The sequence below is a fragment of the Panulirus ornatus genome, chromosome 20 (genome assembly GCF_036320965.1).
Source record: "Panulirus ornatus isolate Po-2019 chromosome 20, ASM3632096v1, whole genome shotgun sequence".
NCBI lineage: Eukaryota > Metazoa > Arthropoda > Malacostraca > Decapoda > Palinuridae > Panulirus > Panulirus ornatus.
Genome location: NC_092243.1, coordinates 46,473,976 through 46,487,727, shown reverse-complemented (window position 1 = coordinate 46,487,727; position 13,752 = coordinate 46,473,976).

Here is a 13,752-nt window from a genome sequence, read left to right as displayed (position 1 = left end):
CCTGCACATTCACCTCCAAAAGTCTCTCTTTCGCACACCCATCAATTAACATGTAATCCAATAATGCTCTTTGGCCATCTCTCCTACTTACATCCATATGCTTATGAATATCTCTCTTTTTAAACCAGGTATTCCCAATCACCAGTCCTTTTTCAGCACATAAATCTACTAGCTCTTCACCATTTCCATTTACAACACTGAACACCCCATGTACACCAATTATTCCCTCAACTGCCACATAACTCAACTTTGCATTCAAATCACCCATCACTATAACCAGGTCTCGTGCATCAAAACTACTAACACACTCACTCAGCTGCTTCCAAAACACTTGCCTCTCAAGATCTTTCTTCTCATGCCCAGGTGCATAAGCACCAATAATCACCCATCTCTCTCCATCCACTTTCAGTTTTACCCATATCAATCTACAGTTTACTTTCTTACACTCTATTACATACTCCCACCACTCCTGTTTCAGGAGTACTGCTACTCCTTCCCTTGCTCTTGTCCTCTCACTAACCCCTGACTTTACTCCCAAGACATTCCCAAACCACTCTTCCCCTTTACCCTTGAGCTTCGTTTCACTCAGAGCCAAAACATCCAGGTTCCTTTCCTCAAACATACTACCTATCTCTCCTTTTTTCTCATCTTGGTTACATCCACACACATTTAGACACCCTAATCTGATCCTTTGAGGAGGATGAGCACTCTGTGTGAGTCCTTCTTCTGTTTCCCCTTTTAGAAAGTTAAAATACAAGGAGGGGAGGGTTTCCAGCCTTGTTTCCTTGTTCCCTCCACCTGTGACACATATATCCTCGTTCCCTCCACCTGTGACACATATATCCTCTCTGTCAATCTTTCCTCACTCATTCTCTCCAAGTGACCAAGCCATTTCAATACACCCTCTTCTACTCTCTCAACCACACTCTTTTTGTTACCACATATCTTTCCTACCCTTTCATTACTTACTCAATGAAACCACCTCACCGCATATTGTCCTTAAACATCTCATTTCCAACACATCCACCCTCCTCCAAGCAACCCTATATATAGCCCATGCCTCGCAATCATATAACATTGTTGGAACCACTATTCCTTCAAACATACCCATTTTTGCTCTCTGATATAACGTTCTCACCTTCCATACATTCTTCAATGCTCCCAGAACCTTGGCCCCCTCCTTCACCCTGTGACTCACTTCCACATCCATGGTTCTATCCGCTGCTAAATCCACTCCCAGATATCTAAAACACTTCACTTCCTGGTATACTACATTGTTCCAATTTACTCTATTCCTTGCACGCCTTTCACCCCCCTGTATGTTCAGGCCCTAAACGCTCAAATTTTTTTCACTCCATCCTTCCGCCTCCAATTTGGTCCTCTGGTTCTTCTTGTTCCCTTTGCCTCTGACACATATATTCTCTTTGTCAGTCTTTCCTGACTCATTTTCTCCATGTGACCAAACCATTTCAACATACCCTCTTCTGCTTGACAAATAATTAAGCCACAGATATCTTTGCTCCATGCATGCTGAGTGTGGCCAGCATCCCATGCAGCTTACAGTTGAATCCTTCTAAGATACCATTTCCTTCTATGCAGCAGGGTGTGTAGTTCTAGTCTTGTCATTGTGGTAATATCCACACAGCTCCTGCACCAACTGCCCCTCAAAACTCATCCCTTGTCACTATGTAGCTTCTCTGGACAGCCAGACAGATGAAAGATTTCCTCCATCATTATCTTTGCAACTGTAGAAGCTTTCTGGATCTTAGTTGGGAAACCTAAAGCACATTTGGTAGACACTTCAGGCACAATCAACACATTCTCCTTCCCATCTCTCAAACAATCTAACAATGTGAAATTGATGGCTACCACCCCCAACTGTTCCCAGCTCAGTTTTAACTCACACACCTCCTCCTTTACCTATAGCACAAGCCTTACACTGAGCAACATGGGTCTTGACATTGTTGTATAATCTTGGCTAAAAACAACTTGGCCACTCCCTGATGGTCACACTGTTCATGTGCTGCTCGCAGAACTTCCTTTCGTTTGTCTACCAGCAACACTGGTTTCCACAAGCTGTAACTACATGGAGATCCTCTCCAATAAATTACACCATTCCTCATGAGCAACAACTTTCTTACTTTCCATACTTGCCTAAACTCAGCTAGTTGTACTTGAGTTTTCAAATCTCCACTGCTTAGGTTCCCAATCACCTGCATCCGCAGCTTGCCTAACATGGGGCATGATTTCAGGGTACCTCTCATCTGCTCTAAACTCAAGAATTCCCATGTCTGCAGAACTGCCTCTCTTCCTGTTAATCACATCCCTGAGAGCTCCCCCACACCTCATGCACGTCCTCCTCCTCCAACTCCTTCTTGTGAAGCTTCCATGGTAGCCCATTCAAACTGGCATTCTCTTTTCCCAACAGATACTTCATTACAGAATAAAACCTATTCAGATCACCCAACCATCTGCTTTCAGCTGCACCCAACTTTGCAGTTTTAAGATGAGCTTATGGTTGTTATCCATTAGCACAACAGATTTTCCTCCAGCCATGTAATCTTTAAACTGCTCCGACATTGCGCACTTCAAAGTCAACAGTTCTAGATTTCTGAAGCTATAATTAATCATGTTCCGCACAGACATCCTCAACCTTCTACTCGCAAATGCCACTGGGTAAAATTTTCCTTCATGCTCTTGAGAGATAACAGCCCCTAGTCCTTCAAAACTTGCATCCCTTTCTGCTATGAACTGCTTAGAGTAAACAGTATTCTTTAGTATAGGGGCCTGAGTCATTCTCTCCTTTAACTGTTCAAAAGTCTCAGCCTCTGATATTCCTCAGTATTTGGTCACATCCGCTCCTGACCACCCCCTCATCTGAGAATACATGGGAGCAGTTAGCTTAGCAAACACTTCCATGAACCTCCTGTTAAAAGGGCAGAATTCCACTCTAACATCTTGTACAGTGGTGATGGTGGTGGTGGGTGGGTGGGGGCAGTCCTGAATAGCCCACATCTTCTCTAGGTTGGTGTGGATTCCTTCTTTTGAATTTATAAACCCAAAATATTTGACCTGAGGTTTCAAAATATGACATTTGAGGGGTTTCAACTTCAACCTATGTTTCTTCAGTAACTTCAGCATCAGTTCCAACCTATCCAAAAGATCTTCAGCATTCCAGTCAAAGACTAACAAACCATCTAGGTACACTGATAAAGTGACAAAAATGTGGTCAGTGAACACATACTCCATAGACCTCTGAAATGTGGCAGGACTGAGTCAATCCTATAAGGTATCTCATGTACTGATTATGTCTGAATAGCATCCAAAGGCAGTTTCAGGATGATCCTCTGCCAACACCTTAATTTGGTGGTACCCCACAGCCAGATCAAATGATGAAGAGCTTTGTGCTGCTGCCCTAGTATCTAATGTGTCCTGGATTCTCAGTACTGGTAGAGTATTCTTGACAGTAATCTCATTCATTCTCCAGTAATCCATGCACACTCTTCATGCTTCATCTTTCTTCCTCACCATTACTATAGGTGCAACATAGGGGCTCACACTCTCCTCTACCACTCCTTGCTCCGACAATCCCTTTACAAGTGCTTTCACCTCAGGCATACTATTGGGAGGAATATCCCTACATGGCAACTGAACTGGTGCATCTCATGCTCCATCACAGTAGCACAACCCAACTCCATATCAGTCTTGACAAACACTTCTGCACCAATACAGAAATTAATCTGTGTGCTGCACCTGACATTGATCCACACTGCCTTCTTCCACATGCACACCCTATCGGAACTCCCAAGCCACATCCGGGGACAGTTTTCTCAGCTGTATGGCTGCTCATACCCATTTTTCTCACTTCCTGTCTATATGACACCTTAGTAAGATTCCACTCAACCCGAGTGCCTGCCAAAACACTCCACACATCCTGACTACAGTCCAGGACATGTATTTGCCCTGAGAAAAGACCTGCATCAATAATGGCTGATTGTTTCCCAGACCTTTTGATACCATTTCTTTGAATCTTTCACAATGATACCCACGATGTACTTGTTGACCACACAAAACACAGGATGGCGTGGAAACATTTCCACATACACATTTCACCACCCTCTTAAGTCTCAGTAGTTTCCTCAAATCCTTCTCTTTGCATACCTGCTCCGCCTCCCTCACTTTGTCATCTGCCGACTGAACAAGCTATTCCTCTAACGCACTGGAATGGTCTGTTAGTGTTTGAATTTCTTTAGTTATACCATAAACAGCAATTTTGGTATGAAAAAAGTCACTTAAAATTTATGTATATCATGGACACATAACTAGATCCCCCTTTAAAAGTGAGTCTCCAACCTGAATATCCAGCCTAAGAATATCAGCTCTACAACACAATAATTTCCAGTCTAACATGCAAGTCATTACTCATGAACCATGGAACTACTTAAAGGCATCTTTTTTCATTGAATGCAGCTTAATATGATGTTTTATTAAGTATATTTACTTCAGAATACAATACTTGATATATCTTTATAATAAGATATAGCCATTTACTTTTATGCAAATCATCACCACATCTTTACATTTTCCAATTTACGAACAGGATCCTGCAACATAACCCATTTGTAAGTCAGGACCACCCTACAATGAAAGGGAATTGATTCACTTAAGTTGGCAACATTCCCAGGCATTCAATTTAAACCTGAGAAACTTCCACTCTGAAGCACTATTAAACTCTCAAAGCTTGGCACAAATAATATTCACACAGCCCCTTCAAAGTCTACTCCCACAACTTTAACATGATCAGATATCCCATTTTGGTGGGTCATTTCTATTTCTGAACAATAAGTTCAGTCCCACAGGAATTATAAGGTATATGAAAGTGTACATCTTTTGAAGGAAATGAGCATTTTTGTTCTTGTTATGCTGGAGGTTCCAGTCACAGACAAAAGTCCGTATCAAGGCCAAGCCTTAATTAAAATACATAGATGTTGATGAAAGGGAAAAAGAAGAGACAATGGAAAATATCTATGAATTTTGGAAGGAGTGTAAAACCTATCTTTTAAAATGTGCAAGGTTATTGTTGTTGGGAAAGACATGAGAGAGTTGAAATTCCAAAGCTTCAAGGCATAGAGAAATAAACAGTTATCAAAGCCTACTGTTAAGTTGCCAACAGCCACACAGTATTCATAAGACACAGAAGCTTGCTGAGTATTGTGTGGTCTAGCTAGTGATGGGGGCACACAACTAGTTTGCCCAAGAGCAAAAACAAAGTACTGCCTATAGAAGAGGGAAAGCGAACTAATGTTGTGGCACTGAGCAAGCGGGTCAAGTTTTGAATTTAGCCTGGGAGAGTCTATAAGTCACAATGCTTTCAATTTAACCATGTGAAGTAAGGATGCAAAGCTAGAACCATTCCAGATACAAGAACAGATCAATCTGTATAAATGGAGCAACTGTTCAGAAGAAAAGAAATTTTACCATCTAACCAGGACTCCAAGTTTCTCAGAGGCAGACTTAGCTATTTCCTTAATATGGTTTCCAAGACAGAGTGGATGTTACAGTAATACTAAGTAAGCTAATCTGAGCTGAGAGGTGGAATCAAAGAACCGTTGAAGGAGAGAGGAAATTTGTTAGGAATTTTCAATAGAAAAAAATGGGCAGAAACTGGGTTCTGGAGGCATTATACTTAACCAGATTTCATCAAACCCACTGAGATATCCAGTCCAAGTCTGAGTTGAATGAGTAAGTTGTGTTAAGACAAGATGCAGATCGTGTGAGATAAGGAGCAGAATTGAAGGGTGTGGAGGAATGTAGTGCTGAGTTGTCAGCATATGAGTGCATTTGGTTATTTGTGGAAGAAAGGAAATCACTGATAAAATGAAGAAAAAGTGTAGGAGAATGACAGAACCTTGAGGGAGACCAATGTTGATGGACAAAGGGAGACAGGCTGATCCATCAATAACAATGCAGATGCATTGACCATAGAGAAAGCTGGTTATTATGGAGCAAAGTGAGGGAGGGAAGCAAAATAGGGGAGCTTACAGATGAGACCCCAGGGTCATACTCTGTCAAAAACTATGGATACATCAAGAGCAATTGCACAGGATTCCCCAAAATCTTTCAGAGATAATGACCAGTCATTAGTAAGATAGGAAAGAACATCATCAGTGGATTTCGTCTTATGGAAGCCATACCTGTGATCTAAGGGAAGATGGTAAAATTCAAGATGTATGAGGATATGGGAGCTGAGGAGGAGTTCAAAGACTTTGGAATGGTAGATGTCATAGCAACAAGAAGATAGTTAGAGAGGCTAGTACTGTCACCCTTTTTGGGATTGGATGTACCAATGCATGCTTCCAAGAATGCTTTGCCTCATGGATAACTTACTTGCAATGAATACGGGCAGTGATAAATGCTGAAAGAGAGCCAGAAGAAGGAGATCTTACAAGCCCGTTATGCTTGATCCCTTGACTGAATAGCCTCAAACAGGAACAGTTGAATCATGGGTTAGAAAAAGGTCCTCTTAGAGGAGGAGGAGGAGGGAATCAATGCTTTCATTCCTGCAACAATAACCTTTGCTATGCATTCGGAGGCAGAAGCATCACCACAAGACAGTAATTTATCAAAGGAGAATCAGAATTTTTTTCAAAACCTATGCCTGTCACTTTGTTGAAGTAAACAATTTTATGTTTAGAAGGGGCTGCTGGAGGGGAAGGTTTAGATGAAATAAATACATTTATGAGAGTGTAGTAAGATGAACCAAATGGGGTGAGACTGTGTATGTACAACAAGTAGGATTAGAAGTGAAAAACAGATCTAGAATATCAGGAGAGAAGTCACTGTAGTCAGGAATATGGGTAAGGTGGGAGATAATTTGTTCTAGGTCAATGAGAATGGAGACTGTGAGGTCTTCAATCCCCACCATTGAGATGCCATATTCTAATGGCAAGAGTTTAGACAGTCAAAGAAATATATAAACTTTGTAGATTTAAGAAAGCAGCAGGTAAAACAAAGGCAAAGTGTATCAGTTGGGTCACAAACCCTGAGCCAGATATCAAGTCCTCATCTATAAAAATTTCTACCTGTAAGCTACATAAGTGCAAGGAATTTTTGGTGATGTAATGCATATGTACATATATTGCAAAGGTCAGTTATGATTTTGTACTAAAAATAATATCTTTGTTGAAAATGGACCCTAAGAAGATGAACATCCAGCTATATATCTATCTATATCTCTGACGCCTGTTCCCTTCAGGAACTCCCTCAAGGGGGTGGCCACAGCAAGAGTCTCCATAACTAGTGAACTCCACTTCTTAGCCTTTAATGCCTCACCCTTAACAGGCCAATGACAGAGGGCCAGTCTAGCACAGTGTTTGAAAAGGCTCCTACCTAATGTTCCTACTGACTACTCCTACCTAATGCTCCTACCAACTACTTCTACCTAATATTTCTACCTAACAGTCCTACCTAAATGTTCCTACCCACTACTTCTATCTATTGCTACTACCATTTTGCCAAAAGGCTGGGTAAGCACACAGTGCTCACCACAGGAAAATCTAGGAGAGTTACAAAGAATGAGCTGTGTAAGTTGTGTTGTCAAGTGCTGAGTGTGACGGGGAGATTTTGTATGTTTGCAGACAGAATGCTAGCAGTCCAAGAGTAGGGAGTAGGTGAGGCACAGAGAAAAGACAGCTACCTGGGTCAGAGGAGTGCAACTTGACAAAAAAAAGTGCTGGTGCACTACGCAGCTATCACTACCCTCCTGATACCCAAGCAGGTAGTAATGGTAATATACCTCCCCGGTTGTTGGCTGCCTACCAACTTCTACCCATGAACATCCAGCGGGCCCAAGAATTACTCTCATCATGAAGATCCCTTGACTGAGGATGTATTATGAGATTAGTTTCTTTGATACAGACTCAGAAAAAAATTGTTAGCCAATGACCAAAACCCTATTACTGGGGAAGTCCTAAAAAGTGAAAAATTATCTCTGCCTTAAGGAAGTAGCACTAGCTTTTTATTAACAGTATATTAATTAACTGACATATAATTACTGCCTCCTACAGCCAAAGGCCATGCTGAAGGTTGGGTAGGTGTAATGATATCAGTGGTTTACTGGATGTGGGTACTGCTAGATTTTTTCTATTGTTTCACCTCAAGGTAATAAACTTGTTTTTACTTTTTCACTTTTCAAGAGGTGACCTGCTTTTACGGTAAGAGAGTCTATTCACTTTACCTTACTTATATAGAATATGCTTCATAAGCAGTAAACTCTAAAATCCTGAAAAACAGTAAGCACTGCTTGGAACTCTTCTCGAGTCAGCTGCTACTGTTCATGCACTTTTGGGGGAGTGTATGAAATGAGGAAGTCGAGAGTTAGTGTGAATATATGTAAAGTAATGAGGTTTTATAGGAGAGACACACAGTCTGACCAGAGTGTGATTATAAATAGAAAGAATCTGGAGCAGGTGGAGTGCTCTAGGTACCTGAAAGGGAACATGGCAGTGGATGACATTATAGGAGCTGAAATGAATCATAGGGTGAGCGAGGGAGCAAAGGTCCTGAATGCACTGAGGTGTATGTGGAAAGAGGCCAGTGTCTGTGAGGGCACACATGAGTATGTTTGAAAGCGAACTATAGGATGAGCGAAGGGGCAAATGTCCTGAGTGCATTGAGGTGTATGTGGAAAGAGAGGGCACAGATGAGTATGTTTGATAGTATAGTAGCCCCAATAATGCTGTTATGGATGCTAGATGAAAGAGGGTGGGTGCATTAGATATGAAATGTATGAAAGCAACATGTGCTATGAGAAGTGGTGGCTGAGTTAAGAATGAGTGTGAGAGGTGCAGTAATAAGCATAGTATGTTTAAAAGAGCAGAGCAGGGTGTGGCAAAATAGTCTAGACATATGGAGAAGATGGCTGAGATCAGACTGATTTAGAGGATACTTGTCCACACAGCAAAGTGGAGAGAACAAGGAGGAGGGGCAGACATGGTAAAATGGAAGGATGGAACTGAAGACATTTTGAGTTATCAGTTCCTGATTGCACAGGAGGGTGTGAAGCATACATGGGATAGGGTGAACTGGAGCAATGAGATAATCAGTGGAAGAAGCACTGTGAATAAACAGAACTAAAGCATATGAAGCAGTCAAGGGAATCCATGGAAAGATCAGTGAGGCTTGGCTGTGAATACAGGGGCTCTTGTTATGAAACATTAAATGTGACAGCTACAGAAAGGATAAGGGTAAATACATGACATTTCTTTGTCTGTTCTTGGTGCTTCCTTGCTAATGCAGGAAATGGGAAACAAGTATGACTACATAAATCTTAAAGATAATAGCAATAATAAAAAGTAGTTTGATGAATAAAACAATCAGCCAAAGAATGAAAGTATACACAGGTATTAGAAATCCCAGCATATGTGAACAAATGTAGTTCTGTATGTCTCCCTCTGCAATACTACTCACCCTTATATGTACTACAGAATGAGAGACAAACTCCTCTTTACAAAATGTAAAGGCCATCTCTACTGCATCCTTACCTTTGCTACACCCATGAACAAAAGCACAGCTAAGCAAGTAAACACCTTGCTTTTCTCTTAGTTATATGTATGCAAAGTATTGTATTACTGTAAGTCAACCTTACAGTCAATCAAAATGTAACTATTCATCACTTAATATAATGACCACTCTAATCATAAGGTACATCATTCAACATCTATAACTATTCATCATTTAATGTTAACCTAATCACCACCTAGAGGCATATATGTTCAACTAATCATCACCAAGTGCATTCATGTGTAAACCACAGAATTTACTCTGTACAACTTCCTGTACATCTGGCACTTTATTCATGTAGATGTACCTCACTCATGTGCTGATATGAATCATAGACATATCCAGCCCTTCCTCAATCATAAGATATCATATCATTGATTAGCAAGTTGCTAATGACCTCCCAGTTCTATCATATCTCAACTGTGAATGTTCCAACAGAATGAATGCCTTAATTCAATAAACCTCTTACAATTATCATTATTATCAAAATTAAAGCACCCTGATGGGTCAGGTCAAAGTCCATCTTCAGCTTAAATACATGCATGTCTTTACTATGCCCTTAACCTCACCACCCTTGAACACCACCATCCTTTCACCAGACAATTCTCAATCAGGTTAAATTTGGACCACATACAATGAATCCTCATCTCACTATGCCTTCATCTTCACTACATCCTTGTCTTTACCAAATCCAAATTTTCTCCAATCTTTCATTTTTCACTAAATCCTTACCTTCAAAACAACCTAATTTTTATTACATCCCTATCTTCATTACACCTGTATGAATTAAGAAAATTACATAGAGTGCAAAACAAAGAAGATATTAATATTCAACTTAAAATATCCGGAAATAATCAGAAAAGAACTACATCAAAGAGCAAATCTACTACCAATACATATATTACTTTACAACAGAGCAAAAACAATATGGGGAAAAAACTGAAGAACAAAACATAGAAACATTTCAAAAATGGATAGTAGAAAGAGAAGAAAACAGAGAAAAAAGCCAATACTGATTCTCAAGCAGTCAGAAAATAATAAAATCAAATGATCTAAGACCAAAATATACATAAAAGATGGGGTATGGAACCAGAAACACAAGGACCTGGTATACCACCCAAAACAACATCTAAAATCAAAATTAAACAATAAACAAACAAATTAAACAATGAATATAAAAGATGGGGTAAGCAACCAGACACACAAGGACCTGGAAACCTCCCCAAATAACATCTAAACAAATCAAATCAAACAATAGATATAAAAGATGGGGTAAGCAACCAGTAACACAGGGACCTGGTAAGCAACCAGTAACTGAAGGACCTGGTAAGCCCCTCACCAACATAATAAGCACAATAAACATCAATAAACAACTATAAAATATACAGCATTAGAAACTTTTAATAATATGTGATATAAAAGTCTGACGACTTAATAATTAAAAACAAAAGAAACAAAAACATCAAATAAAAACAATAACAATGAAAATCTATGGCTGTTCCCAGAGATTTTCCTTATCCTCAAACAAACTCCCCACCCCCACCCCACCCATAAACCCTCCAAATCTCTTCCATTCCCCAACCCTTCCTCCAATCAAAATCAAGAAAGAATTACCTCTATCTTTACTTCAGCCATATACACACACTCACTACATCCTTATTTTCACATCTTTGACAATAGTGACGGAGACAACCGGAAAATGAAAAGGATAAGAAAGGGGATACAGAGCACAGATTGTAAGACAATGGGCTTTCACCTTACCCTTGAGGGTCAAGTCATGGGTCATCTTTACTATGCCTGAAGCTCCACAAAATACTCATCTTCACTACATCCTCAACATCACCGGTCTCTAATCTGGCCTTTAATTTAAAAGTGAGGTGAAAGGCCATCTTCAGTACAACCTCATCTTTATTACACCCTCAGCACCACTGAACAATGGCCTGAGTTTTATTTGTCAGTTCAAATACACCTTCACTAAACCCTAGACACTTTTGGTCTTCAGGAAAACAGAATATGAATGGAACTTTAGTAGTTAATCTAATTTCATCTTCACTGCATCAGGGTTAGAGTGTTGACTTTTGGAAAAAATAAGAAAAAGGAACATCAGAAATAATGTTTATCTCCTTTATGGGGTTATAATAAGGAGAGTAGGTGTTAAACAGTCTATTCATGAACATTCAGTGTTGTGTAAAATGTTAACAAATGATGGCACAGGACTGTACTTGCAGTGGTACGTATGAGATGGGCTGAATGCAGATGTGGTTTTTTTTTATTTATATTTATTATACTTTGTCGCTGTCTCCCGCGTTTGCGAGGTAGCGCAAGGAAACAGACGAAAGAAATGGCCCAACCCCCCCCATACAAATGTATATACATACGTCCACACACGCAAATATACATACCTACACAGCTTTCCATGGTTTACCCCAGACGCTTCACATGCCTTGATTCAATCCACTGACAGCACGACAACCCCGGTATACCACATCGCTCCAATTCACTCTATTCCTTGCCCTCCTTTCACCCTCCTGCATGTTCAGGCCCCGATCACACAAAATCTTTTTCACTCCATCTTTCCACCTCCAATTTGGTCTCCCTCTTCTCCTTGTTCCCTCCACCTCCGACACATATATCCTCTTGGTCAATCTTTCCTCACTCATCCTCTCCATGTGCCCAAACAACTTCAAAACACCCTCTTCTGCTCTCTCAACCACGCTCTTTTTATTTCCACACATCTCTCTTACCCTTACGTTACTCACTCGATCAAACCACCTCACACCACACATTGTCCTCAAACATCTCATTTCCAGCACATCCATCCTCCTGCACACAACTCTATCCATAGCCCACGCCTCGCAACCATACAACATTGTTGGAACCACTATTCCTTCAAACATACCCATTTTTGCTTTCCGAGGTAATGTTCTCGACTTCCACACATTTTTCAAGGCCCCCAGGATTTTCGCCCCCTCCCCCACCCTATGATCCACTTCCGCTTCCATGGTTCCATCCGCTGCCAGATCCACTCCCAGATATCTAAAACACTTCACTTCCTCCAGTTTTTCTCCATTCAAACTTACCTCCCAATTGACTTAACCCTCAACCCTACTGTACCTAATAACCTTGCTCTTATTCACATTTACTCTTAACTTTCTTCTTTCACACACTTTACCAAACTCAGTCACCAGCTTCTGCAGTTTCTTACATGAATCAGCCACCAGCGCTGTATCATCAGCGAACAACAACTGACTCACTTCCCAAGCTCTCTCATCCCCAACAGACTTCATACTTGCCCCTCTTTCCAAAACTCTTGCATTTACCTCCCTAACAACCCCATCCATAAACAAATTAAACAACCATGGAGACATCACACACCCCTGCCGCAAACCTACATTCACTGAGAACCAATCACTTTCCTCTCTTCCTACACGTACACATGCCTTACATCCTCGATAAAAACTTTTCACTGCTTCTAACAACTTTCCTCCCACACCATATATTCTTAATACCTTCCACAGAGCATCTCTATCAACTCTATCATATGCCTTCTCCAGATCCATAAATGCTACATACAAATCCATTTGCTTTTCTAAGTATTTCTCACATACATTCTTCAAAGCAAACACCTGATCCACACATCCTCTACCACTTCTGAAACCACACTGCTCTTCCCCAATCTGATGCTCTGTACATGCCTTCACCCTCTCAATCAATACCCTCCCATATAATTTACCAGGAATACTCAACAAACTTATACCTCTGTAATTTGAGCACTCACTCTTATCCCCTTTGCCTTTGTACAATGGCACTATGCACGCATTCTGCCAATCCTCAGGCACCTCACCATGAGTCATACATACATTAAATAACCTTACCAACCAGTCAACAATACAGTCACCCCCTTTTTTAATAAATTCCACTGCAATACCATCCAAACCTGCTGCCTTGCCGGCTTTCATCTTCCGCAAAGCTTTCACTACCTCTTCTCTGTTTACCAAATCATTTTCCCTAACCCTCTCACTTTGCACACCACCTCGAGCAAAACACCCTATATCTGCCACTCTATCATCAAACACATTCAACAAACCTTCAAAATACTCACTCCATCTCCTTCTCACATCACCAGTACTTGTTATCACCTCCCCATTTGCGCCCTTCACTGAAGTTCCCATTTGCTCCCTTGTCTTACGC